We start from the raw sequence: 27,677 nt of genomic DNA on the forward strand, positions 1-27,677 counted from the left end.
GACTATGTCCAGAGGTCAAGAAGGGGTTGATTGATCTTCTTTGAGAGTATTCAGATGTGTTTTCTTGGTCCTATCAAGACATGCCTGGTTTGGATTCTGAGATTATGGAGCATAGATTGTCGTTGAAACCAGAATGCCCGCCAGTTAAGCAGAAGTTGAGGATAGCTCATCCTGGTATGGAAGTTAAGATCAAAGAATAAGTGCAAAAGCAGATTGATGTCGGTTTCCTTGTTACTGCTGAATATCCGCAGTGGGTGGCCAATATTGTGCCTGTTCTGAAGAAGGATGGAAAATTCCGTATGTGCGTTGATTATAGAGATTTGAATAAAGCCAGTCCGAAAGATGATTTTCCTCTGCCGCACATTGATATGTTGGTAGACAATACAGCTAAATTCAAAGTCTTTTCATTTATGGACGGATTTTCCGGATATAATCAGATCTAAATGGCACTCGAAGATATGGAGAAGACCATATTCATTACACCCTGGGGAACATTCTGTTATAGAGTGATGCCTTTCGGTTTAAAGAATGCTGCTGCAACTTACCAAAGAACAATGACTACTCTTTTTCATGATATGATGCATAAAGAGATTGAAGTCTATGTTGATGATATGATTGCTAAATCTATTGATGAAGAGGAACATGTTAAGCATTTGTTGAAGCTATTCCAGCATTTGAGGAAGTACAAACTCCGCTTGAATCCCAATAAGTGTACTTGTGGTGTTCGTTTTGATAAGTTGTTGGGCTTTATTGTCAGCGAGAAGGGTATTGAAGTTGACCCTGCCAAGGTCAAAGTAATACAAGAGATGCATGCGCCCAAAACTAAGAAGCAAGTCAGAGGTTTTCTTGGCCGCTTGAATTATATCTCAAGATTCATTTTGCATATGACTGCCACATGTGCGCCTATATTCAAGCTTCTTCGGAAAGATCAGTCTTGTGATTGGACCGAGGATTGCCAGAAAGCTTTTGACAGTATCAAAGAATATTTGCTTGAACCTCCAATTTTGTCTCTGCCTGTTGAAGGAAGACCATTGATCATGTATTTGACTGTGCTTGATGAGAGTATGAGTTGTGTTCTAGGTCATAAAGATGAGATTGGAAAGAAAGAATATGCTATTTACTACCTCAGTAAGAAGTTCACCGATTGTGAGACTCGGTATTCTATGCTTGAAAAGACTTGTTGCGCATTGGCTTGGGCTGCTAAGCGTTTGCGTCAGTATATGTTGAATCATACCACTTGGTTGATATCCAAAATGGATCCAATCAAGTATATTTTTGAGAAGCCTGCTTTAACTGGGAGGATTTCCCGTTGGCAGATGTTGTTATCAAAGTATGATATTGAATACCGATCTTAGAAAGCGATCAAAGGTAGTGTCTTTGCTGACCATTTGGCTCACCAACCAATTGAAGATTATCAGTCAATGCAGTATGATTTTCCCGATGAAGAGATTTTGTACTTGAAAATGAAAGATTGTTATGAACCATTGCTTGCAGAAGGGCCAGAACCTAGTTCCCGTTGGGGCATGGTATTTGATGGAGTTGTTAATCAGTATGGTAATGGCATTGGGGCAGTGATTATTACTCTTCAAGGCACACATTTTCCATTTATATCTAGATTAACTTTCAAGTGTACAAATAACATGGTTGATTATGAAGCTTGCATTATGAGGCTTGAAGAGGCCATTGATCTCAGAATCAAGTATTTGGATGTCTATGGAGGTTCAGCTTTGGTTGTGAATCATATCAAAGGTGAATGGGAGACAAATCAACCCGGTTTGATACCATATAGAGATTATGCAAGGAGGATTTCAACTTTCTTTACAAAGGTTGAGTTTCATCATATCCCTCGAGATGAAAACCGGATGGCAAATGCTCTTGAAACATTGGCTTCAATGAGCATGGTGAAGTATTGGAATGAAGTTCCTAATTTGACTGTAATGCGTCTTGATAGGTGAACTCATGTATTTGCTGGTGAAGCGATCAAAGATGAGTAGCCGTGGTATTTTGATATCAAGTGTTTCCTTCAAAGTCAGATTTACCCGTCTGGGGCATCTTTGAAAGATAAGAAGACTTTGAGAAAATTATCCGACAACTTCTACCTGAATGGTGATGTTTTGTAAAAGAGAAACTTCGATATGGTTCTGCTCAGATGTGTGGATAGACACGAAGAAGACCTATTAATGACTGAAGTCCATGAAGGTTCATTTGGTACTCATTCCAATGGACATGCAATGGCAAAGAAGATGGAATCTGACTGTTGCAAGTTTGTGAAGAAATGCTACAAGTGTCAAATTTATGCAGATAAGGTACATGTTCCTCTGACACCGTTGAACGTCATTTCCTCTCCATGGCCCTTCTCCATGTGGGGAATTGATATGATTGGCATGATTGAGCCCAAAGCTTCGAACGGACATCGCTTCATTTTGGTGGCTATTGACTACTTCATAAAATGGGTTGAAGCGACATCGTATGCAAATGTAACCAAGCAAGTTGTTGTGAGGTTTATCAAGAATCAGATTATATGCCGATATGGTGTGCCAAGTAAGATCATTACTGATAATGGATCGAACTTGAATAACAATATGATAGAAGCTCTTGGTAAAGACTTCAAGATTGCACGTCATAATTCTTCTCCCTATAGACCTAAGATGAATGGGGTTGTTGAAGTTATGAATAAGAACATCAAGAAGATCATCCAAAAGATGGTTGTGATGTACAAGGATTGGCATGAGATGCTCCCACTTGCTTTGCACGGGTATCGTACATCCATCCGCACTTCAACAGGGGCAACCCCTTTCTCTCTTATTTATGGTATGGAAGTTGTGCTCCCAGTAGAGGTTGATATCCCATCATTGCGTGTGCTAATGGAAGCCAAGTTGACTGGGCTGAATGGTGTTGAACCAGGTATGACCTGCTGAATTTGATCGAAGAGAAGAGGTTAACTTCCATGTGCCATGGTCAGTTGTATCAGCAGAGAATAAAGAAAGCATTTGATAAGAAGGTCAGACCTCACGTGTTTAGAGAAGGCGACCTTGTGCTCAAGAAGATTCTATCTTTCAAACCAGATTCTAGGGGCAAATGGACTCCTAATTATTAAGGCACGTATGTTGTTTAGAGAGCCTTTTCAGGCGGTGCTTTGATTCTTACAACTATGGATGGTGAAGAGTTCACTCGTCCTGTGAACGCAGATGCAGTCAAGAAATACTTCGCCTAAAAAAGAAAAGAACAGCTCGCTAAGTTGAAAACCCGAAAGGGAGGCTTAGGCAAAAATGAGTGTCTCGGTGGATTGAAAACCCGAAAGGGCGATCCAGGCAAAAATTAGAGACATAAAATAGAAAGAATTATCCCGATAAATTGAGTACCCCACCTTGGGGAAATTTATGCAAAAATTAGGGATTATGGCAAGTAACTACATCCCGCTGATCTTCAATTCTGAAAACTTTCTTGAGCACATTATCAGATTCTGATCCCCAGTTGCGGCCAAGAGCACAACAAATATCAAGAGTTCGTAGAAGTATTAGTGATCATTGTATTCAATGTAGCCCTTATCCATGTAAATTACCATTTTTCAAACTTTTGTAAAGATCTATGGAGTCTTGTCATTTACAGACTACCATTCTATTAAATAAAGTTGAGCTTGTGTCCAATTGTTTCTACTCTTATTTAATTCAGCCAAATAGATTTAAATTTTATTATGATCACTTTTTGAAATTTAATTTTAATCAAAATTATATTTTTTATTAAACATATAAAAGCGTTAATTTTAAGAAATCGATTTAATTAAAAGGAATATCAAGGGTGGTTTGAAAGCGGTAAGCTCTAAGTGTGGAACATTATTAGGTTCCCCAAGCAGTTGGCATGTTTCCTCTTTCATCCTCGGTAGTATGCTGTCATCCGATGTTTATTGATTTCTCCATCCGGTTAATTCGTCGTTATCCCCAGCTGAGTTTGTGATTATTCTCCCTCGTGTTGCAGGCACTTCATTATAACAAATTTCGGCAGAATTTTGAGTCCCCGCAAGTCGCCATCAGATTCGTTCCCAGTCAGAGTTTCATCCTAGTTTTCTGAGCAGTTATTTGTGTTTATCCCCTGTAGGGTTGTCTCCCATTTGATATGGTGTTGACCTAAAACTCCCTGCAAAGTAGATATCAGCTTCCTCAGCGGATCTCCTCTTATCCTCCCCAGCTAGGGTTGAGCCTTTGATATGTTTGAACTTTTCTCCAACAGTTGTTTCCCTCTTTAGTGGATTGGCAAGGAATTGTGTCGATGATTTAGATCAGTGATATTTTTGATTCCTTTGTGTTCGTTTTGTCAGCATAAGCATTATATATACATATACATATACATATGCATATACACACATATAGCTTCATTACTGCATTATTACATCTTGTGAATTTTGTCCTCTGCTATGGTGGTACTTTATCCTCAAAGAAGTTTGGTGTGTCTGTCCTCCTTCAATCGTAGAGTGTCAGTCCCCTAAGCAGAAAGACTTTAACCTTTCTCCTTTCCCCACTGAGATATTTCCACGTGGATGTTTGTTATTTCAGTTTCCTCCCCAGTTGATTATCTGGATGAAACCACTCCCTTTGAGTTAAATCCTCATTGGGTGGAGTCTTGATTGACCGTTTCATTCTAGATCTTCCCTAGAGAGATGCTTTTGGTCCCCTGAGAGTTCATTACCCAATAGATGGTAATATTTCTTCTTAGTTGGCAGTTTTAATACTTCTCGCCCAATACCCGGCAAAAGTAACCCTTTTCTCCCCAGCAGATTCGTTTTTCACGTTTCCGCGGGAAGTATATCCTTGATATGTTCATCCTAACCGATGACGTATATTTTCTTCCCCTGCTCTGAGTTTATCCTTGATATGTTCATCCTAACCGGTGATGGATATTCTCTTTTTGGTATTCTACCCAGTAAAAAGGTAGTTGTAATCCCTATTTTATTTCTCGGAGAGTTAATCCTTGATATGTTCATCCTAACCGATGACGGGTTTCCTTCTCTTTGCGGTCTTCTGCCCAGTACCCGGTAGTTGTAAATCATGCTTTTCTCCCCTTTGCAGAGTTTATCCTTGATATGTTCATCCTAACCGGTGACGGATATTCTCTTTTTGGTTTTTTATCCAGTAACTGATAGATATAGTTCCTATTTTTCCCCCCGGAGTCTATCCTTGATATGTTCATCCTAACCGGTGATGGATTTTCTCTTTTTGGTATTTGATAGATGTAATTCCTACTTTTTGTTCAGGCGGTATTTATCCTTGATATGTTCATCTTAACCGATGATGGGTATCCTCCTTAACATCCCCAGGCAAGTTTATCCTTGATATGTTCATCTTAACCGATGGCGGATTTTCTTTCCTTTGAGTTTATCCTTGATATGTTCACTCTAACCAATGACGGATATTCTCTACTTTTGGTCTTCTGCCCAGTAACCGGTAGTTGTAAATCATATTTTCAGCTTTTCCTCGGCAAGTCTATTCTTACCCAGTAAGCGGTAATGAATACACCTTCTGGCGGCCCTCGGCGAGTCATCCTTGATATGTTTACCCTAACCGGTAACGGATTTCCTCCCTGTCAGATTTTTTTTATCTCCGTACCCAGTAACTGGTAGTGGATAATACATCTCTGCTCCTCCTGTATTGAAGGGATTTTCTTAGCCAGTCGAGTTGAGTGGGTGTTCCTTAGTGAAATCGTTATCCCTGCACGGTTCGAGTATTTCTGCTTTGTTATGATCTACCCGTTTCCCCTGTAAATGTTCCTCGTGTCCCCCAATAGTTTATAAGTCGTAGCCTGGCCTACGCATAGCCATTTACTCCTCTTAGAGTCTCTGTCTCCCCAATGAGTCTTCCTTATGGAACGCATTACGCTCCTGTGGATCTTCGGTCTCTCCGGATTCTTTTTCTTTGTGGCAACATTTCCCCAAAGATATTTCTTTTAACATTCATATCATATGCATCATGAGGTCTCTTAGGGACCAAAATTTATTCCTATATGTTGTTATTTAAGCCCATTCTACTGAGTCAATACGAAGATTTTAACCTTCACCTCCTCAGTTAGAATGTTCTTAAATAGGGCAGCTGTAAGACCCCAATTTTGACCCTAAGATCCCTCATGCTATCTCATCATATGCAATAAGCATTGGGATCATACCTTGGCATCCTCCTTACCCCTCACTCATTGGGTTTGCATTAGGAGAGATCACTAAGCACTATGTGATTGTATCATACTTACTATTTTATCATCTTTACTAACCAAAATACCAAAAATATGTCTTTGCATTTGTCCACTTGTTTTGTAGGTAAGGCACATGATCACCTTTGATCTATCAAGCTCATATCCAGAGTTTAAGACCCTCATGACTAAGAGCTCAATCAAGAATTGGTCTACAATGGCTTTAGACATCATATATGAGTCCCTGTGATCTTTACATGTTATTTTGGTCAAGAAAGCATCAAGAGTTTGGAATTGGTTTGCCTTGGAAACCCTAGTTCATCTGGGTATATTGTGTAACTTCTCCCCCTAAGCTTCTTCAAAATTTGATCAAATACTTCAAGGGATACCTCAAATTGCATCATCTTATGCATATATGATCTCCCATGAGTCCTAAAAGTCAAGATAATGGCAAGTTAGCAAGTTGGTTCATAGTGGTTGACCAGAGGATTTCATCTGATCAAAACTGGGGTCCCCTGAACCCTATCGCTTACAATTATTATCATATGAAAATCATTACAAGAGAAAAGTTACTCTAAATGACACTCTAAACAACTTTCATGTTGAGGTCTAGAGCTATTTTTTGTTGGAAAGTCATTTTTTATGTTGAAAGATTATAGGTCATTTTGTCTAAACCTTGATTTGGAGGTCAACTTCCCAAGGCCATAACTTGCTCAATTTTTATGAGATGAAAGATTTACAAGTTGTGTAATCAAATTCAAGGTGTCTACTTAAACTTTTATGTTTATAGTAAGATATAATTCAAATTTTATGAGCATGTGATATAAGGATACATTATAGGTCATTTTGGACCAATACCATTGAACAAGTGATTTTCCTCAACTTCAAAAATGCATAACTCATTCATTTAAAATCCAAATGAGGTCAAATTTGTGACCATTTTGGAGGTCTTTGAAATAGATACAACTTTGGTGAATACACTTAGAAAGTTAGCCAAGGTGGAATAAGTGAACATATGGCTTGACACTTAGAAATAAGTTAGCCAAGGTGGAATAAGTGAACATATGGCTTGACACTTAGAAATTTTTTTGATATGTTAAAATTTCCAAACTTCCACCTCAAAATTCACCATGATATAAGTTTCAAATGGAAAAGTGTTCAACATAAGAGTTGTTCCTCTTGATCTTACCTTTCCAAAAAGTCCAATTTTATCCATTTTGGACAAGATTTGGATGGTATGCGCCTGGCTTGAACATGGCATCATCATTTGGAAAAATCAAAACTTCAAACAGTTGTACACATTTGCCTTGCATTCCAAGTTGATTTCAGACTCATTCACACTTGGTTATGGACCTAAAGGAGTGACTTCATGGGCCTGTACACGCCCATGCAAGCATGAATCATCCTGTAGAGGGGTATTCGTTACCTTTAGATTTATTGACTAAATCAAAAGTAAATCATACAATTCGAGTCGCCACCGCACTTCTATTTATCCAAAAGAAAGGTTAGAAAGCGAACAAAAACCGAGAATTTTTATCAAATCAAAAACTAATAAAAATGTCAGAGATCTAGGTACTCCTAGGTTTTAAGCACCCAAAACATCCTAGGTACTCCTAGGGAGCCCTTTTCACAATTGTTGTAAGGTAGGTTGGTATTTGTGAAAATTATTTGTGCAAACATGATTGGGGAGATGAGAAGAGAATGTACAAATTATTTACAATTTTGTGTTTGAATGGATAAACTCATTGCCTACGTACCATCTTAAAAAAAGATTAGGATCAAAACCTCGTAGTTCGGGGTAAAAAATCTCAAAACAAGTTGGTGAATTGATTGGTCAAAAGCCTTAAGGTCTTTTGTTATCCAAGGGAGAAAACTCAACCTAAAACCACAAATTCACCATGTGAGGAGAGCTTCAACATGCTAGTGAGGGGTTAACCCTATAATAAGCATGAAAGACTTATTGTCAATCACTAAGGATACAGGTGAGTATTATATCATCCACTAAGATAACTCAAACCTAATAGCTAATGTTTATGAAAAGCTTTGGCAAAAGTGGCTATTGAAACCACAAAATAGTTGAGTGAGTTGTATTTACCAATGAAAAGTATTTACAAAGTATGGTCAAAGTTGACTTAAGGATTCAATTCAAAATAAGTGTTATGAAAATAAGTTTGGAAAATCAAAAGCATAATGCTTAAGTTTCTAATTTTGAAAAAAAATGTTAATGTTTGCACAAAAGTTTTGGCTTGGGTTAGAGTGGATGGAAGAAGAAGAATAAGGTCCTAAACATACAAAGATGAAGGAAGAGAAATAAAACCACAATGGAGTTCCCTTCTTGAGATCATAGTGATGATTCAAGTAGCTCCCATCCTTTGGAATAGCAAGTAATAATCAAATAACTCAAGCAATCAAGCACACAATCAAACAAGCTCCTAGGAATCTTCCAATGGCTTTTGTATCTCTCACTTTGGATGCTCATGTCAATGGTTCTTCTATTTGGCTCAAGTTTTGGGATCCCTAGCACAAGAACGCACAAATCAAAAAGTTCCACAAAAAACAAATAAAGAATGGACAAGAGGGAGTTTAGAATTTGGTCCTTTCAATGTTCATCTTCAAGCTTTAAGCATTCTAAAGGCATGAGGACTAGTTTCTCTTTGACATTTTAAGCACTCTAAAGGCATGAGGCTTAGTTGCTCTTCAAACTCCATTAGCTTAGGTAAGGTCCTAAAATCTAAGTCCTTTGTCCATTTGCATTTTGGTTCCCACAACAAAAACAAGCACAATAGTATATACACAAGAATGTGCTCAAGTGAGCAAAAGGCAAATTGCATTAACATAAAAATGAGCTCAAGTGAGCAAAGGGCAAAAGCAAATGAATTAATGAACAAGATATTAAATTGCATAAAAGTAAATTACAAGAATTAAATGACTTGAATTAAAAGTTAATGGTCAATAGTTAGTGTTAGTGTGCCATAAGGCAATTTAGCGCTATGTTAAGCAATCGTAAATGGACTAATGTAGTAGTCACACCTATCTGAGGCCGGTCAATAAAAATATAGGCAACAAACACAAGTTAGAGACCTTGACTAGTAAGCCAAGCTCCTACAACTTGCCATGCCAAAAGAAAAGAAAGAATGATCTTGTATTGATTTAGGTTTTTTGCTTGACCAAGAAGCAACCTATCCTTAATGCAAAGCCATTCACTTGATCTATGATCAAGATGAATTAGATTTGAATCAAGGAAGGTTAAGCCTCTCATATGTCAAGGCTAACCACCAATCTTTAACTCATTGATCAAAAAGAAAAAGATGAATAAGAATGTACATAAATGGAATTCAAATGAAATAAGCAAAGTACATTGACCAAAGATGAATGAGATCAAGGTCAAACAATAGTAAACAGAAGCAAAATGAAACTTAAAAGTCAAGAAACAAATAAAATATTTTTGGTATTTTTCAAAATTAAAATAATACTTGAATTAAAATAAACAATTAAAGGTCAAACTTCAATTCCATTTCAAATCAACTTTGAAAAGTCCAAATGGATCATCCTAAGTTCAACAAGATCAAACAAAGTTTGACAAAAAATTTCAGCATTTTTAGAAACCAGAAACTATTTTTAAACAATTAAAAATGAATAAAAAATAACCTAATTGAACTAAAATCTCAAATAAATCTCAAATCAATTAACAAATTGATGAGAATATTTTTCATAGATCCATCATCATTCAAAGAGGTTAAGAAAATATTTTTGTATTTTTTGAATATTGGAAACTATTTAAAATGAATTAAAAATAACCAGAAAAGTGAAAATTCACAAAAAATATCAAATGACAAAATAAAAAATATTAAAAATCATTTTCAGAAACTAGAATTAAAAAGGGAAATAATGCAATTGGTCCTATATTTTTTGGAATTCAAATGAAAGAGTTATGATTTTTTGAAATAAAATGGAATTAAGAAAATAAAATGGATAAATCAGAAAATAGCAAAAAATCAGGCGTGTTGGATCTCCTTTCATTAAATGACGTGGAGGATCTGATGGCAATGGAATGTGCACGCACCATGAGTCCAAGTCAACTGAGCAACACAAACAATTAAAAGAAGTAATAACATATGAGGGCCATGATTCAAACTGGAGATCATAATCAACGGCTAACATCAAAACTGGCAAAGGGACGGTTGTGTACACCACTGTATTCTCCGGCGAACATGGAGATTCTAGCCAGAGTTGCAGGTATGGAAAACTTAACCAAAATAAGCGATCCTCATATCATTGGAAAGCTGGGGTGATGTACATCACCCCTGTACCATTGGTTTTCACTCTAGATCCTCATAGGAAGAGAAATCAGAGATGGAAAATAATGGAGTTCAATCTGAACTTAATAGATTTGCAAAATTAAGAACACAATTCAAATGCCTCTTATGAGAGGACTTCAGACAAGCCAATAAACACAAGAAATGAGCTATAACCAGTGAGTTTCGATTGAAAAAAGTTTGAGCATCAACCTTGAAAATGCAGATCTATGGAGCACGATCTCTTCCAACTCTTGATTGCAGTGTGTTCTTGAGATGGAGATAGAGAAAGGCTAAGGAATTTAAGTCCAATAATCAACCAATGAAGTTGAAAATTAGATCTGAAAAATGAAAATGAAATTGCACAATTCCTTTGGTATGGTGTAGGGATTCACTTCTGCAACATCTAAGGCGCCTTAAGGTTGATTACAAATGAGGCTGAGCATGTTTATTTATAGTGAATCAAGATTCAAGGCATAGAAATTTCATGTGCATGTGTGATGAGGGCCTCCATTTGGACGTGCAGATATGATGGAATTGGAGTGTGCATGAATTTTGTACAAAGTTTCCATAATTGCACCAAAATCTTATCCTCTTCGAAAATGCATATTCCTAAAATGAAACATGGCCTTGTGGATAATGGTTGGAAAGGTTTTTACATGAGGAATAATTGTTATGTTGAACAAAAATCCATTTGGAGTTGGGAAATTAATGAAAATTGGTCATAAAGTTCAAGGTGCAAAACATGTGTATGTGAAATTTTCCAAAATGGACCAACTTCAAGCCCTTCTGTTTTAATGATGCAAGCCTCAAATGACAAAATCTTAAACATCAAAGTTGTATAACTTTTCAAGACAATCAATTTGAACTTAAATTTTGCATCCTTTGGAGTTTTTATGAGAAAGTTATCGGCACTTAAAGTTGGACTTTTTCACATTTCATAGCCTTTGGTCCAAAGTGACCTATAATATTTTTCATTATCACATGTATTTATTTTAGGATTATTGATGCAGTGCTTTTCACAAGTATACGAATGCGTCAGAGTAATATAAAAGATTGTCGAATCCACAGAGACCAAGTGTCAATCTATCGTTATCTATTGTTATGGTGTTTATCAAAGGCAATCAAAATAGGTGTTTTTAGAGTGTGCAATGAAAAGTAAAGTATTGAATAAAGTTTAATTAATAAAGACAAGGTCGAATGTAATTCACATAATCAATTAATAATCCAAGTACTTGCTAATAGAACTACTTATGGGTAGTGTTTCCTACTTTGAAAAGAACCAATTTAACGGGAACTGTCGCTTTCGCGTATTCAGAACCGAGTTGTACTCCCTAATCAAACCCTCTTATTGTCACTTATAAAAAGGCACGCATTGCGTTAGAGTAGTAAACCTATTTTTAAGAAATATAGTATCTTGACTAAGTTGAAAAGTATTTTAACCTAGATTTCTTAACCAAAAGAGGTTCTCACGAACCAGACTCTAAACTTATAAACGCGTCCGAAAATAGTTTTAAAATCTCTTTTCTTCTTAAGTTAAGACTCCTAATGAACTAAACAAAGCGCTTTCACTGTTTTTGAAATAGTTAAAAACAATTAAGTTTAAATAGACGTTGGACGACTTTCGATCTTACCCAACGGAAATTGAAGTGCGGGAATACTTAAGTTGAAAGTTAAAATAGCCCTTAAGTGTTTCTACGAACAATTGTATGGATTATCGGTTCAATTACGATCCTCACATTCTAACCTTATAGATTTAGTTAGACATGGTAAAGTAAAGGTGCATTAATTTAAATAAAAGTAGTGCGAGTGCGAAAAGTAAATAACAGTAGTGCGAGTGCGGGAAATAAATAAAAGTAAAGCGAGTGCAGGAAATAAATATAGTAAAGTGCGAGTGCGAGGAAATAAATAAAGTAAAGCGAGTGCGGGAAATAAATAAAGTAAAGCGAGTGCGAGAAATAAATAAAGTAAAGCGAGTGCGAGAAATAAATAAAGTAAAGCGAGTGCGAGAAATAAATAAAGTAAAGTGCGAGTGCGAGGAAATAAATAAATAAAGGCAAAGTAATAAAAACCTGCTCCAATCGGAGGGTTGAATAAAATGCATAGCGGAAATGAAAATGGCGGCAGGATTAACTTCCTTCCAAAGTGCTCCAAACTCGATTACAGACTCGATCACAGACTTGATTACACAATTGTGGTAACACCCCAATGCGAAGCGATTACCACTTTAAAATACTAAATATATGCCTAAGTGAAACAAAGTTGCTCTGAGTTTGCCTCTGTTCTAAGTTTGGATGATTGAAAAAGTGATTTCGAGTTTCTATTTATAAGCAAGTAAAAAGATGGAAATGACAAGGATGCCCTTCAACTTGAAAATGGGAGGGAAAACTTTTCCTCTTGTGGCGCCCGCCACAAGGCCAATCTGAGGCGCCTTAGTGGAAGTAGTGGGGAACGTGGCAGTTGAGGGAGGTTGAGCTTGGACACGTCATGGCAGGGTCAATGGCGCCAGCCATGGTGGAAGCCATAAGTATAAAATGCTGAATTTTAGGGTTTTTAGCTCTTTTTCACTCCTTTTCTCGATCGGGGCTCCGATTAAAGTAAAAACCTGAAAACAAAGAAAAACATAGTAATAACACAACAAAATGACAATAAAACTACTAAAATGCATGCGAAATCGGAGTCGAAAATACGGTGAATTTCAGTGTTATCAAACTCTCCCACACTTAAACCTTTGCTTGTCCTCAAGGAAAACATTAAAAAGCTCATAAAAGAAAAATTGGTGTAAACGAGTGCTTCAGGTAAAAGTTCCAAGTTCAAGTCGGGATGCAGTGATAGGTACTAACTGAGTGAACTAAGGGTATCATGATGACACTAATCCGCAAATACGCACATAGACTCCATTCCTATATGAATCAACCCATATTATCCAACAATACCTAGGCCTGCCTCTTCATCTCTTTTTGTGTCCTTTTCATTCAGGCTCAATCACATTAAGCCCGTTATCCGTGCATGCTTCATAGTAGAGTGACCTGTTAGTGATTATGACCTAAGCATGGGGTTTCTGGCACATAAATATGTGTAAACCCTTTTATTGGACCCAACTGTAGTTGTGGGGGATCGGATCGTAATCCGCCCTACCGAGTTCAGCGCCAGATACCTCTGAGCCAACTAACAGCGGGTAAGTTTTTCTTTTTCTTTTTCTTTTTCTTTTTGTAGCAAATTTTTACAATTCTTTGGTTTAAATGACTTTGTGAGGGTCACATATACCGGAGTTGCCTTTTTTATTTTTATTTTTTATTTTTTTTGCTGGATCATTCACTTATTTGCATCGGTCCCCTACGTAGAGGATGCGTAGGCCGGAGCTGACTGCTGAGATAAACTACTGAGGACTTATACGGAAATGATGATTAAGGTCATGGTATATGGGGTTTCGGGAGTGGTTCTTACATTTACGAAGTCTATGGTGCTAAAATAATACTGATGTTTCGCAAAGTTCTCCCAAGTCACCGCATCCTTACTCAAAACATGTCTTTAAAACCTGAAAACTTTCAGAATAACATTGTTTTCTTTTGCAAAAAAAAATTCGGTGGGGCTAAAGGTATGGGGAGATTAGGTTGTACTAAAGATATACTATATTTGGTGACTCATCAAACTCATGCATTATACTAAAAAGCAAAATAAACAACTAAAAGGAAATAAAAATAAACAAACTATCTAAAAACAACAAAGAAAAGCGATAAAGAAAGGAAAGTGATAAAGAAAAGACGATAGAGTCTCCTCCCACACTTAAATCGAACATTGTCCTCGATGTTTCGAGATAAGATAAGGTAAGAGTTACCTGACGACCTATTGCTGACCACTGGTGCCTTCGTCATCCTGAGGTGGACGACGGGATCGGGTACGACGACGGTCTCTCTGATCCATCCTCGCCTGCAGGACATCCTGAGCGGTCCTCACCTCTCGAAGGTTACCCAAAATGGAACCCTGAGTCTTTTCTATAAGTGCAATATGCTGACGGTGGTGGTGTTGCTAACGGGCTTATGTATTTGTGATCGTTTGCAGGGACTGTAGAACAGTGTCGTAGGACCTGTCCGTCCTCCGCTGCGACTCTTGCATGAAGCTCATGTTATTCGCCAGTTGTTGTTGGATGGTAGAGAGTAGGTCGTCACGCCTTTGCTCTCTAGCCATGTGGTCACGCCACATCTCCTCTGTAATATAAAAGCCAGGAGTGGTACCTGCAGAAGAAGAAGATGGTGCGATGTGTGGTGGTGAAGGATTATAGGGGGACACATGGGGTACGAGAGATCTCTCTCTCTGATCGTATTCATCATCAGTGTCATGTCCCGCCTCATCAGGAATGTTAGGTGGAAGAGGACCTAAAACAGGTGGAGCATCTAAAGCGTAGGTCTAATTCCTTTTATCTCGTACATCTATACGTCTAGTGCAAGGTAGAACAACAGATGGGATGGCTACACCATGAACCATAAGAATATATCCTCCTCCTCTCCTCAAACGGCACAATTTCATGTGTCTCAGAAATTTTAGGTTAATTGTGCGAGGAGGTAAGGGGTCTAGGGTAGCCATCTCATTGTTCAGGTTAAGCGCCCGAGCAATAGACGTAATCAATCCACCAAAAGAAATCGGTCCCGCTTTATTTAAAGTCAAATTCATATGAGCAAGCATGAACGGGACCGAATTAATTTGTCTATTTGTGAGGCTTCCTTGCAAAAATAGAAGCTCTCTAGCATTAACCTTATTTGGATTCTCCCGGCCAAAAATAGTACATGCCAACAGATATCTAAAAACTCTGATGGTCGGGTTATGGATAGTCGAGGCAAGAACTCCCTCAAAAGAATTTATGAAAGTGCTTGACAGTCTCTGCCAGAAGGAGAACACCTCAACTGACCAATCTGAACCCAAAGGTGCCTCACAAACAGCACCGTCCCCATGAGGGATTCCTAACAAGCTGGCTAGTTTGTCGGTACTGAATTCATATTCAACAGCAAACATTCTAAATTTGATAGTACCAACTGTGCTAGCAGTGTTAGGATTGACAATATAGATTAAGGAACTCAAGGATTCGATTGCCAATCGCTCATAGGTAGGTTCTTTGTTGGAAAAGAAATTATGCAAACCTAAGTTATCTAATAAATGAAATATGCTATGATAGATACCTAAAGTGTAGAGACAGTTTTCATCAACATAGCTTGTCGGGAGGATCTCCCGATTTTGCAACCGTTCGATGATTTTTCTTTGTCTATCCCCCGGTTTCCCTCCTCGAAGAATGAATCCATTAAACTCCATTGTGTAGCTCTTGAAAAGTGACTAAGAAGATGAAGTGGAATGTGAAAAGGTTGGATTTTTACGAAATCCGCCGGATGAAAATGAAAATGGAAATCGTAAAAATGATTTGTACGGTGTGGTGATTAGAAAGGTATGAGCTTTTTGTGGGTTCAAGGACGTTTTTGCAAGGTGGAAAATGGGTTTGGAAGGTTGTAAGGTGTGAAAATGGTGAAGAAAGGGGTTCTGCCCCGACCTTTTACAGACGCTGTGGCATTTGTCTTGTGATTTCCTAGTATCATTGGCTTGCATAATTTTTATAGAAGTAAAAAAATAAAAATAAAAATAAAACAAAAATTAAATATTAGACTAATAAATAAATAAACAACTAAAATAAAAAAATGCAAATAAAACAAACATAAGACATATATAGATAAAAGTAGAAATATCAATGTATAGACATAGTTTATATAATATTCCAAATGCGATAATATAAAATGAGTTATGTAAATACGAGAAATATAAAAAAGATATAAAATAAGATGAAATGGTGAGATCATATAGTAGGGATGTCGTCTTCCTGAGTGGATCCATGGAGGATGGCTACCTCCTGCCTGAGCTCTGCGGTCTCCTGATATAAACAGTCGGCTTCGGTAGCGTGGGTGAGATCAGACACTCCCATCTGTAAAGTGAGGTCAGCCACCTCCTTTCTAAGCTCTGCGGTCTCTCTACGACACTCAGCAATCTCGGTGCGGATGTCGGGGGTCTGCAATGAAAGATTATTAGAGAAAACAGTGATCCTGGAGGAAGGTGATGTAGGCGTGTACTCAGCAATGGGTGGTGATCTCGGCTCCTCGACGGTCTCTCCTTGGCCCTCTAGAGCATAACTCCAATTCGCTGGATCATGCACACTGGTCATCATAGGATCTGGCAATGTGAAATAATGGATAGCCTCGCTGTCGACCAGCAATCGGAACTGACATGGGTGGAAAGAGGCTTTCCTCATCAACCCTCTGGTCAAACAGAAGTCGATGTCCATGGTAGTGTACCCACAGTAGGTCCGGAGATGTAACAGCTTGCGAGACATACCTAAAGCGACAGTAATATGCGTGATGATCCCGCCCACATGGATGACTCCTTCGGTAGATCTGGAGACACCGCTGAGGCCACATAACAAAAAGTTTCCACATGCTACTGGGCGAGACTGGGATGCACAAAATAGTAGGAAGATCTCCTCTTCACTCAGTAATGTCTCTGCATCCGGTCTTCCTAGGAAGGAATGTGCCAATATCATCTGAAAGTATCTAAAGGCGGGGTTATGTATAACATGAGACAGCTGCGTAGATGGATCTTGGCTTCCGCCACCTGATATATCGCTCCAAAACTTCTCCACCTCCTTACCCAGAAAATATCCCATAGGTGTCTCCGGGATAGCATCAGGAGTGGTTTGGAAGCCCAATAGGTCGCCGAACTCTTTCTGGCTGAAAGAGTACTCAACTCCAAAGAGCCTGAAAGTAGCATACCCATCTGGTCCAGAGTATAGTTCATACTCGAATGAACTCAGGAACTCCAATGTCAGGTTCCTGTAGGTGTTACTCAAGTCATCGGCAAACTCGTCCCAGTGAAGCTGGTGGCTAAGGAATTGGATACTCGGCTCAATACCCAATGATTCCATACAGTGCTGATCAGGATAACATGTGGGTGCCATAGGGCGCTGATACAGAGCGATGTAGCGCTCTCTCTGAGCATTATCTCTATAGGCCACGTGCATATCATCGAAATCCTGCATCCTGTAAAAGTTAAGAAAGTGATCCTGAAAATGCAAAGCATTCAAATTTTTAGTCTCGATGCAAAATATGATAAAATAAAATAAAAAATTAAATTAAATAAATGCGAAAAAGTAAAATGAAAGAAAAACCATGGGTTTCCTCCCACGCAGCGCTTGTTTAACGTCATTAGCTTGACGATTAGAATTTATACACCTGTAGTAGTAGGAATTGGTGGATCAATCAGGGTGTGGCTTGAGTAGTATGCTGGAATGTCTCCTCCTTCGTAGAGCTTCAGTCTTTGTCCATTTACAATGAATGGACTATAGGTTTCGTTCTTGATTTCTACGGCTTCAGATCTCAGAATTTTGGATACTTCGAAAGGACCAGTCCATCTTGAACGTAGCTTTCCAGGGAAGAGTCGTAACCTAGAGTTGATAAGGAGAACAGGATCGCCTATATTGAAGTTTTTCTTTACTATCCTTTTGTCGTGATAGGCTTTTGTTCTTTCTTTGTATATTTTTGCATTCTCGTAGGCAGATTGCCTAAGTTCTTCTAGTTTATGAATGTCTAGGGTACGCTTTTCTCCAGCGGCTAGGTAGTCTAAATTCAAAGTTTTAATGGCCCAATAGGCCTTATGCTCTAATTCGAACGGTAAGTGATAGGATTTTCCATAGACTAGTTGGTAAGGAGTAGTTCCTATAGGGGTTTTGAAAGCGGTTCTATAGGCCCATAATGCTTCTTGAAGCTTCTGAGACCAGTCTCTCCTAGAAATAGAAACAATTTTCTCTAGGATTTATTTTATCTCCCTATTGGATACTTCTACTTGGCCACTAGTCTGTGGATGGTATGGTGTTGCTACTCTATGCCTAACTCCATATTTTCTTAAAAGTTTGTCAAATATTCTCGATATAAAGTGTGATCCTCCATCGCTTATGACTAAATATGGTGTTCCAAATCTAGGGAATATATAGTTTTTAAATAGTTTGGTTACTACCCTAATGTCGTTTGTGGGTGCAGCTATAGCTTCAATCCACTTAGACACATAGTCTACAACTACTAAGATGTACCTGTTTCCTAAGGATGGTGGGAAAGGTCCCATGAAATCTATACCCTATACGTCAAAGAGTTCTACTTCCTGAATGTTTCTTAGAGGCATTTCATCACGCCTTGAAATATTTCCAGTGCGTTGGCATCTATCACATTTGACAATGCAAGCATAGACATCACGCCACATGGTAGGCCAGAATATGCCAGCTTGAAGAATCTTGGCGTATGTCTTAGAGGTGCTCGCATGTCCACCATAAGGTGCAGAATGACAATGCTTGATAATATTGTTTACCTCCTCTTCCGGAACGCAACGGCGAAAAATGCCATCTTTACCCCTTTTGAAAAGGAGCGGTTCGTCCCAATAGAAGTTTCTCACATCGTGGAAGAATTTCTTCTTGCGGTGGTAGTCAAGATCAGGGGGTACTATATCAGCAGATAGGTAATTAACGAAGTCTACATAACAGGGTATGTTACTTATTGCTAAGGAATTTTGGGGGTGCTCATCAGGGCTTAGGTTATCATCTTCAATGGTTTCTACTCTAGCTATCAGTCTATCATAGGCGAAATCATCATTTATGGGTACTAGTTCAGGTTTTAGATGTTCTAGCCTAGAAAGGTGATCGGCTACTACATTTTCAGTGCCTTTTTTATCTCTTATGTCTAAATCAAACTCTTGTAGTAATAGAATCCATCGGAGTAACCTGGGCTTGGCATCCTTTTTACTTAATAGGTAACGAATGGCGGCATGATCGGTGTAAACTATAATATTTGCTCCTACTAGATAAGATCTAAATTTGTCTATAGCGAAAACTACAGCGAGCAGTTCTTTTTCAGTTGTTGCGTAGTTAAGTTGGGCAGCATCTAGGGTTCTACTGGCATAATAAATGGCATGTAATTTTTTATCTTTCCTTTGTCCTAGAACGGCTCCAACTGCATAATCACTAGCATCACACATTATCTCAAAAGGTTCCGACCAATCAGGCGGTTTCATAATGGGTGCTGAGATTAACGCTTGCTTTAAAAGATTAAATGCGTCATTACATTTTTCATCAAAAATGAATTCAGCATCTTTCATTAAAAGTCCAGTTAAAGGTTTGGTTATTTTGGAGAAGTCCTTAATAAAACACCGGTAGAATCCAGCGTGTCCAAGAAAGCTTCGGACTTCTCTGATGGTTTTAGGGGGTTTTAGGTTTTCTATAACTTCTATTTTAGCTCTATCTACCTCTATAACTTTTTCGGAAACTATATGTCCTAAAACTATTCCTTCGGTCACCATGAAATGACACTTTTCCCAGTTTAGCACGAGGTTCACCTCCACGCATCTCTCCAGGATTTTCTCAAGGTTAGCAAGACAATTGTGGAAATCAAATCCGCAAACCGAGAAATCATCCATAAACACTTCCATGATACCATTTAGGTAATCTGCAAAGATTGACATCATGCAGCGTTGGAAAGTGGTTGGGGCATTACAGAGGCCGAATGGCATTCGTCTGTAGGCAAAAGTTTCATAAGGGCATGTAAAGATAGTTTTTTCTTGATCTTCGGGGTGGATAGGTATTTGGAAGAATCCAGAGTATCCATCTAGATAGCAGAAGTAAGAGTGTCTCGCTAGACGCTCCAACATTTGGTCTATAAATGGTAAAGGGAAATGACCATTCCTGGTTGCTTTATTTAATTTTCTATAATCTATACAAATCTGCCATCCTGCTTCTAAACGTTTTGCTACATGTTCGCCTTTGTTGTTTTGAACGACTGTGATGCCTCCCTTTTTAGGTACTACATACACAGGGCTTACCCACTTACTATTCGAGATCTGGTATATTATACCTGCCTCAAGTAACTTAAGAACTTCCTTTTTAACAACATCACTCATTATAGGGTTTATTCTTCTCTGATGTTCCATGGAGGGTTTTAAATCTTCTTCGAGCGAAATCCGATGCATGCATACGGATGGGCTTATACCTTTCAGATCAGAGATATTATATCCTAAGGCTGACGGATATCTTCGTAAAAGGTCTAAAAGTTGGTTCGTTTCCTCTTGGCTCAAGGTAGCACTGACTATAACTGGACGGTTCATCTTTTCATCGAGGAACTCATATCTCATGTTCTTAGGCAGTTCCTTAAGTTCTAAGGTTGGTTTCTTAGGGCATGGCATAGGATCTGGGGTAAGGGATAAACATTCGTAAAGGTTATCATCGATGTAGGGTTTCTTAAAGTCATCATCTTCCCTTATGAGAGTTGATGGTAACTTAATTGCTTTTATAATTTCTTCTTGTTCTAGTTCTCTAACACATTCATCAATGATATCTAAGGCATAACATGCGTCTCCCATCACAGGTGCCATAAGAAATTTCGAAAGTATAAATTCTATTTTCTCGTCACCTACCTCAAATGTCAACTTTCCTTTCTTGACATCTATTATGGCTCCTGCAGTCGATAAGAACGGTCTACCTAGAAGGATCGGTATATCATTGTCCTCTTTGATGTCCATGACAACAAAATCAGTAGGGATAAATAACTGACCTATCCTAACAGGGACATCTTCTAAAATGCCAATCGGACACTTAACAGATCTATCGGCTAACTGAAGTGACATCTTAGTGGGTTGTAATTCTCCTAAGTTTAACCTCTCACAAACCGCTAAAGGCATTAAGCTCACACTAGCTCCTAGGTCTAGAAAAGATTTTTCGATGACATGATTACCCAAAAGGCAAGGAATGGAGAAATTTCCAGGATCTTTATCTTTCTTTGCTAATTTGTCCTCGGAAATAGCATTACATTCCAAAGGCTTCGGATCGTCAAGTCTACGTTTGTTGGTAAGGATGTCTTTGAGAAACTTTGCATAAGAAGGTATTTGGCTGATGGCTTCTGTGAAAGGGATTTCTACATGAAGTTTTTCTATAACTTTAATAAACTTTTGATACTGTTTATTGATCTGGGTTTCTTTGAGTCTTTGCGGATATGGTATAGGTGGTTTATATGGCGGGGGTGGTATGTAAGTTTTATCTTTAGGTTCTTCTCCTTTTTCTCGACCTTCCTGGTTTTCAGATTCCTCTGGTTCCTTTACTTAGTCTGTGGGTTTGGTACATTCCTTAGAAGTTTCGGGTTCGCTCAATCTAGGGTTTGGTGGCTCATCATAAGCGTTCCCACTTCGTAGGGTAATGGCATTGGCTTGTCCTCTCGGATTTTGTTGAGGTTGTCCAGGGAATTATCCTCCAGGTGTAGTCTGAGGGGCTTGGTTTAAAGTTACCTAAGAGATCTGGGTTTCAAGCATCTTAGTATGAGTAACTATTTGGTCAACCTTGGTTCCTAACTGAGTAATCAATTTGTTAACATGAATGTTTTGGTTCATGAACTCCTTGTTTTGTTGGGTTTGAGAGGTGATAAAAATTTCCATAATTTTCTCAAGGCTCGGCTTTGGTGGTACAGGTTGCATAGGTTGATTTGATCTAGGGGCTTGATAACTAGGTCTTGGAGGTGCATTATTTTGAATAGGGTTATTGTTTTTATAGGAGAAGTTCGGGTGATTCCTCCATCCAGGGTTATAGGTATTCGAGTACGGGTTCCCTTGGGTGTAGTTCACTTGCTCATAGTGGGTTTCGTTTAATAGACTGCATTCTGCAGATTGGTGTCCTTTGGTTCCACATATCTCACAATCCGACGAAACTGCGGCTACAGTATTCGGGTTTATGCACATATGCTCGACCTTAAGGGCTAATGCGTCCATTTTAGCTTGCATCATGTCTATAGAGCTTAGTTCATGCACTCCTCCTTGGGTTTCCTTCTTCTCAACTGTTGCTCGTTCGACTCCCCGTGATTGATGGTTTTGAGTCATATCTTCGATGAGGGCACTAGCTTCAGGATAAGGTTTGTTCATCAGAGCACCACCTGCGGCAGCGTCGATGGCCATCTTCGTGTTATAGTGAAGTCCATTATAGAAGGTTTGAATGATTAACCAATTTTCTAAACCATGATGTGGGCATGCTCGTAACAACTCTTTATATCTCTCCCAAGCTTCGAACAACGATTCTCCTTGGTTTTGGGTAAATCTAGTTATATGGTTTCGAAGAACGGCGGTCTTACTCGGGGGAAAGTATCTAGCAAGAAAAACTCTTCTAAGGTTATCCCAAGTCGTAATGGAATTGGGTGGAAGGGAATCTAACCATGATAGGGCTTTATCTCTGAGGGAAAAAGGGAATAATCTTAAACGTATTGCCTCAGGAGAAGCTCCATTGGTTTTAAGAGTGTCTGCTAATTGAAGAAATATTTTTAAATGTTGGTTTGGGTTCTCAGTGGCGAGACCTGTGAATTGTCTTTGTTGCACTAGTTGCAATAGGGATGGTTTAAGTTCGAAATTATTAGCTGGTATGGTTGGGTTTACTATACTAGAACTAGGTTCTTCATTGGATGGTTGAGCGAAATCCTTAAGAGGTCTCTGGTTTTGATCTTCGGCCATAGCTCTCTTAATTCTATGAAAGAATAAACATGCGCGAGCGTAACGTTCAGGTTCTGCCAGAGGGTATACTAACCTTAAACTTCCAGTGCTGCGAGTTCTTCGCATTAACCGGCAGGAAATAGCCTAAGTCTAAACGATATAACAACAGGAAAATGAAATTTGACGAAATTGGTCCCCGGCAACAGCGCCAAAAACTTGATGCGGTGCTTTTCGCAAGTATACGAACGCGTCAGAGTAATATAAAAGATTGTCGAATCCACAGAGACCAAGTGTCAATATATCGTTATCTATTGTTATGGTGTTTATCAAAGGCAATCAAAATAGGTTTTTTTAGAGTGTGCAATGAAAAGTAAAATATTGAGTAAAGTTTAATTAATAAAGACAAGGTCGAATGTAATTCACATAATCAATTAATAATCCAAGTACTTGCTAATAGAACTACTTATGGGAAGTGTTTCCTACTTTGAAAAGAACCAATTTAACGGGAACTGTCGCTTTCGCGTATTCAGAACCGAGTTGTACTCCCTAATCAAACCCTCTTATTGTCACTTATAAAAAGGCGCGCATTGCGTTAGAGTAGTAAACCTATTTTTAAGAAATATAGTATCTTGACTAAGTTGAAAAGTATTTTAACCTGGATTTCTTAACCAAAAGAGGTTCTCACGAACCAGACTCTAAACTTATAAACGCGTCCGAAAATAGTTTTAAAATCTCTTTTCTTCTTAAGTTAAGACTCCTAATGAACTAAACAAAGCGCTTTCGCTGTTTTTGAAATAGTTAAAAACAATTAAGTTTAAATAGACGTTGGACGGCTTTCGATCTTACCCAACGGAAATTGAAGTGCGGGAAAACTTAAGTTGAAAGTTAAAATAACCCTTAAGTGTTTCTACGAACAATTGTACGGATTATCGGTTCAATTACGATCCTCACATTCTAACCTTATAGATTTAGTTAGACATGGTAAAGTAAAGGTGCATTAATTTAAATAAAAGTAGTGCGAGTGCGAAAAGTAAATAAAAGTAGTGCGAGTGCGGGAAATAAATAAAAGTAAAGCGAGTGCAGGAAATAAATAAAGTAAAGTGCGAGTGCGAGGAAATAAATAAAGTAAAGCGAGTGCGGAAAATAAATAAAGTAAAGCGAGTGCGAGAAATAAATAAAGTAAAGCGAGTGCGAGAAATAAATAAAGTAAAGCGAGTGCGAGAAATAAATAAAGTAAAGTGCGAGTGCGAGGAAATAAATAAATAAAGGCAAAGTAATAAAAACCTGCTCCAATCGGAGGGTTGAATAAAATGCAAAGCGGAAATGAAAATGGCGGCAGGATTAACTTCCTTCCAAAGTGCTCCAAACTCGATTACAAACTCGATCACATACTTGATTACACAATTGTGGTAACACCCCAATGCGAAGCGATTACCACTTTAAAATACTGAATATATGCCTAAGTGAAACAAAGTTGCTCTGAGTTTGCCTCTGTGTCATACCCCGATTTTGCTCCTGAATTTTTTATGTTTGTTTAGCATACTTGGCCTAACCTTACTTTGGTTTTTATGTGAGAATTGGTCTTGGTCCAAAGTCATTGGTGTTTGTTCTTGAGATTGTTAATATGTCTATGGTCTGGGTCATCTGAACAACCGGTTTCCTTGTGTTTCAAGCCACTTTCTAGTCATGTTATTGGTTCATGGATACTATGCCAAAACCCTAACCTTATGGTCTCATTTCATGGTTCCGTTCACTACCAGTCAAGTTATTTTCTTTTCAAGAGTCAAACATTCAAGTTATGATTAAACCAATTGTGAAACCAACTTCAAACCATTTTTATTAATCCATTTCAATTTTATTTCATTACATTTGATTCCATACAAAAAATACACAAAAATTGACACTTTGACCAATTGTTGACTTTGGTCAACAGTTGACTTTTTAGTCAACTTTGACCAAAGTCAACCCAAATTCCCTAAACCCAAAAATTTCCCCATAATAATTGATTCATTATCCATTTACACAAGAAAATACAAAAAATGCATTTTTGACCAATTGTTGACTTTGGTCAACAGTTGACTTTTTGGTCAACCTTGACCAAAGTCAACACAACCTCTTTGCATCCTAAAATCCTAAGTCTTCCATCATGACCCTAATCCTCGTTCCATGCTTCATGTCCATGTTGGCCTTGATTTTACTTTGTGGATTTGGTTTCTTCACTTTAATGCCAACTTGGTCATGCCTTAAACTTTGAAGTTTCTTGCCTCCTACTGCATTTGCCTTGCTGCACCAACTGCTGTAATACCCAATCCTGCAGCACACTTGAGCCAAGCCTTGCAGCAGCACCATGACCCTTGGATTTTCCTGCAACAAAATCAGTGTGAACCTAATCCAACACCACAACATGTAAATGACAAATAAAGTTGGGCACATCAATTAGCATTCAAAGGCTCACCATGGTGTGTACATACACTTGCTGCAACCTGCATTTTGCAAGGTCTGCTATAGCACACTGGATGTTCATTGTGCCAAACCAAGACAGTCCAACAATTATCCAAAAGTTCACCACAAGACGAACAAGGTCCTCAACTCAATCAGCGACCGACTGTCACTTCAACTGCCGGCCAAGGGTCTTCCTTAATTTTAAGCTATGGGAGATGGAATGTGTCATTTAGCCCACTGTCACGCCCAATGCACCTTACTGCTACCTGTGCTGCTAAACTCAGTTACAATCCCAAAACACAAGCCAACACAGTGTGAAACGGCAATAAGGCTTAGCAGCCAACACTTCCTGCTGCAACGAAACGCAGGTCCATAAGCCGCTTCCAACCTACAACAACGGAAGCCAATCAACAAAAACTGCAACTTAAAGCAGGCTTAATCCAGAACTGCAGTGCAAACAAGTATCCAAAACACAAGTCATGAACGTAAGTTGCATAAAAGCCAGCTACAAGTGAAAATAGCGGCAGTGCATGCGAAACGAAAAGCAATTCCCAAACGGAAAGTGATAACTCAAAGCGCATAGCAGAATCATACAAAAGCGGAAGAGAAAGGCAGATAGAAGAAATATCCTCATGAACAGCAACTTTCTCAGCCTGCTCATTCACAGACTTGCTGTTGGGGACATCGGAATTCTGGATGTTCTGCTCAGAGCTCGAAATGGACATCTGGTTTAAGTTATCAGAATCATCCTTAATCTTTAAATTCTTCTCGTATTTGCTGGGAGGTTTGCCAGCAGCCAACTTTTGAGGAGCCTCCAATGCTTGTACGAATAATGGACTTTCTACACTTCTGATAAGGAGCTTGGCTTTCTCATCCTGCATGATCTTCTGACGGTTTTCATAATACATGAAGTCATCAAGCAAAGATGTCTTCAAAGAAAGCTCCTTCTCCTTCTGAACATAAAGCAAGGCCATCACATCATGCTCCTGAGCCACTTATTTCACCTCCTAAATCTCCTTTCAACAAAGAAGATCATTCTCCTGCATCTTCACCTTCAACTGCATTTTATAAGCATCAGCGTACACGGAATACGATAACCAGCCCAGCTCCTGCATCATCATATTTTGTTTCTCCTCCCACTTCAAAACACCAAAACCAAAACCTGCTGAGAAAAGGCCATCCTCTTGCATCCATAGAGCAGTCCAAGACTTGGTATGATTTAGCTGTGCAAACCAAAACCAACACAACATCAAACATAGCAAGTGGCAGACCCTACAACATGAAGCATGTCAAAACCTGTCACAACATGACTAACCTCAATAAACCTCATACTAGCTCAAGGCCAATTGCAGACCTCACTCACCCTGCTGCAGCAAGCCTACAAAACCCTGCATTTCAAATCATAATAGGTCAACCTGCAGGGTATTTCAATGCCAAATACATACCAATTCAGAGCAAACTCAAACCTTCAACCATGTCCACAACCTACCAAACATGAATAAGATTGCAGCAAACCAAGCTCACCATTTTTTTTACTACGGTAAAAAAAGGGACACATTAATCAGTCAAATTGCAAAATCCAAAGTGCAAAATCATTAACCAACAGTCAGAGGGCAAAACCCAAAAATATCCCAAATTGGTATAAGGTCAAAGCAGAGAAGAAAGTTTGTGAAGGATACCTTTTCTTGAATCTAACATGGAAAAGGTCAATCCAATTTCTGAGCATCCAAAGTGCTTTGCAGAGTTACTTTTGAACACAAGGGCACCAATTTGTAACCCTAATTCACAGAATATAAAGAGGAGAGGCAAATCAGTGAAAAGGGAGAGACAACGAAAATCAGAGGCGGAACAATTGACAAACCCTAATCACCAAATCAAAGACAAACCTGTGAGCTTCATCGTTGTCGTTGTCACCGCCGAAGGTTAGTTTTTGTTCAGCCATTGCTTTATTACTTGATTGAGTTCGAGATTTTGAGAGAGATTCATCGAGGGTGACGAGGGTTAAGATTGACGAGGTCGTGAGAGGTGAGTGAATGAGAGGTTGTGAGAGGTGAGCAAAGGTTGAGGACGATGAGGGTTGAGAGAGAGAGATTTTCTGAGTTTGACAGAGAACTCGTAAGATGCGAGAGAGAGGGAGGAAGACGAACTCCTCTGTGTTCTCTTCCCCGTTCCCTTTTCTTTTTCTGTTTTCTTTTTTAATTAATTTCCTTTTTTATTATTTATTTTTTTTAACTT

General features: G+C 38.6%; 1 non-coding gene across 1 annotated transcript; it reads left to right on the top strand.

Annotated features, from left to right (window-relative positions):
- Positions 1–22,530: 22,530 nt before the first annotated feature.
- Positions 22,531–22,637, top strand: LOC127110051 (small nucleolar RNA R71). Its single transcript, XR_007797289.1, has one exon. It is a non-coding gene; the product is annotated as a small nucleolar RNA R71 (small nucleolar RNA).
- Positions 22,638–27,677: the final 5,040 nt, after the last annotated feature.

The sequence above is a fragment of the Lathyrus oleraceus genome, chromosome 7, assembly GCF_024323335.1.
Source record: "Lathyrus oleraceus cultivar Zhongwan6 chromosome 7, CAAS_Psat_ZW6_1.0, whole genome shotgun sequence".
Taxonomy (NCBI): Eukaryota; Viridiplantae; Streptophyta; class Magnoliopsida; order Fabales; family Fabaceae; genus Lathyrus; species Lathyrus oleraceus.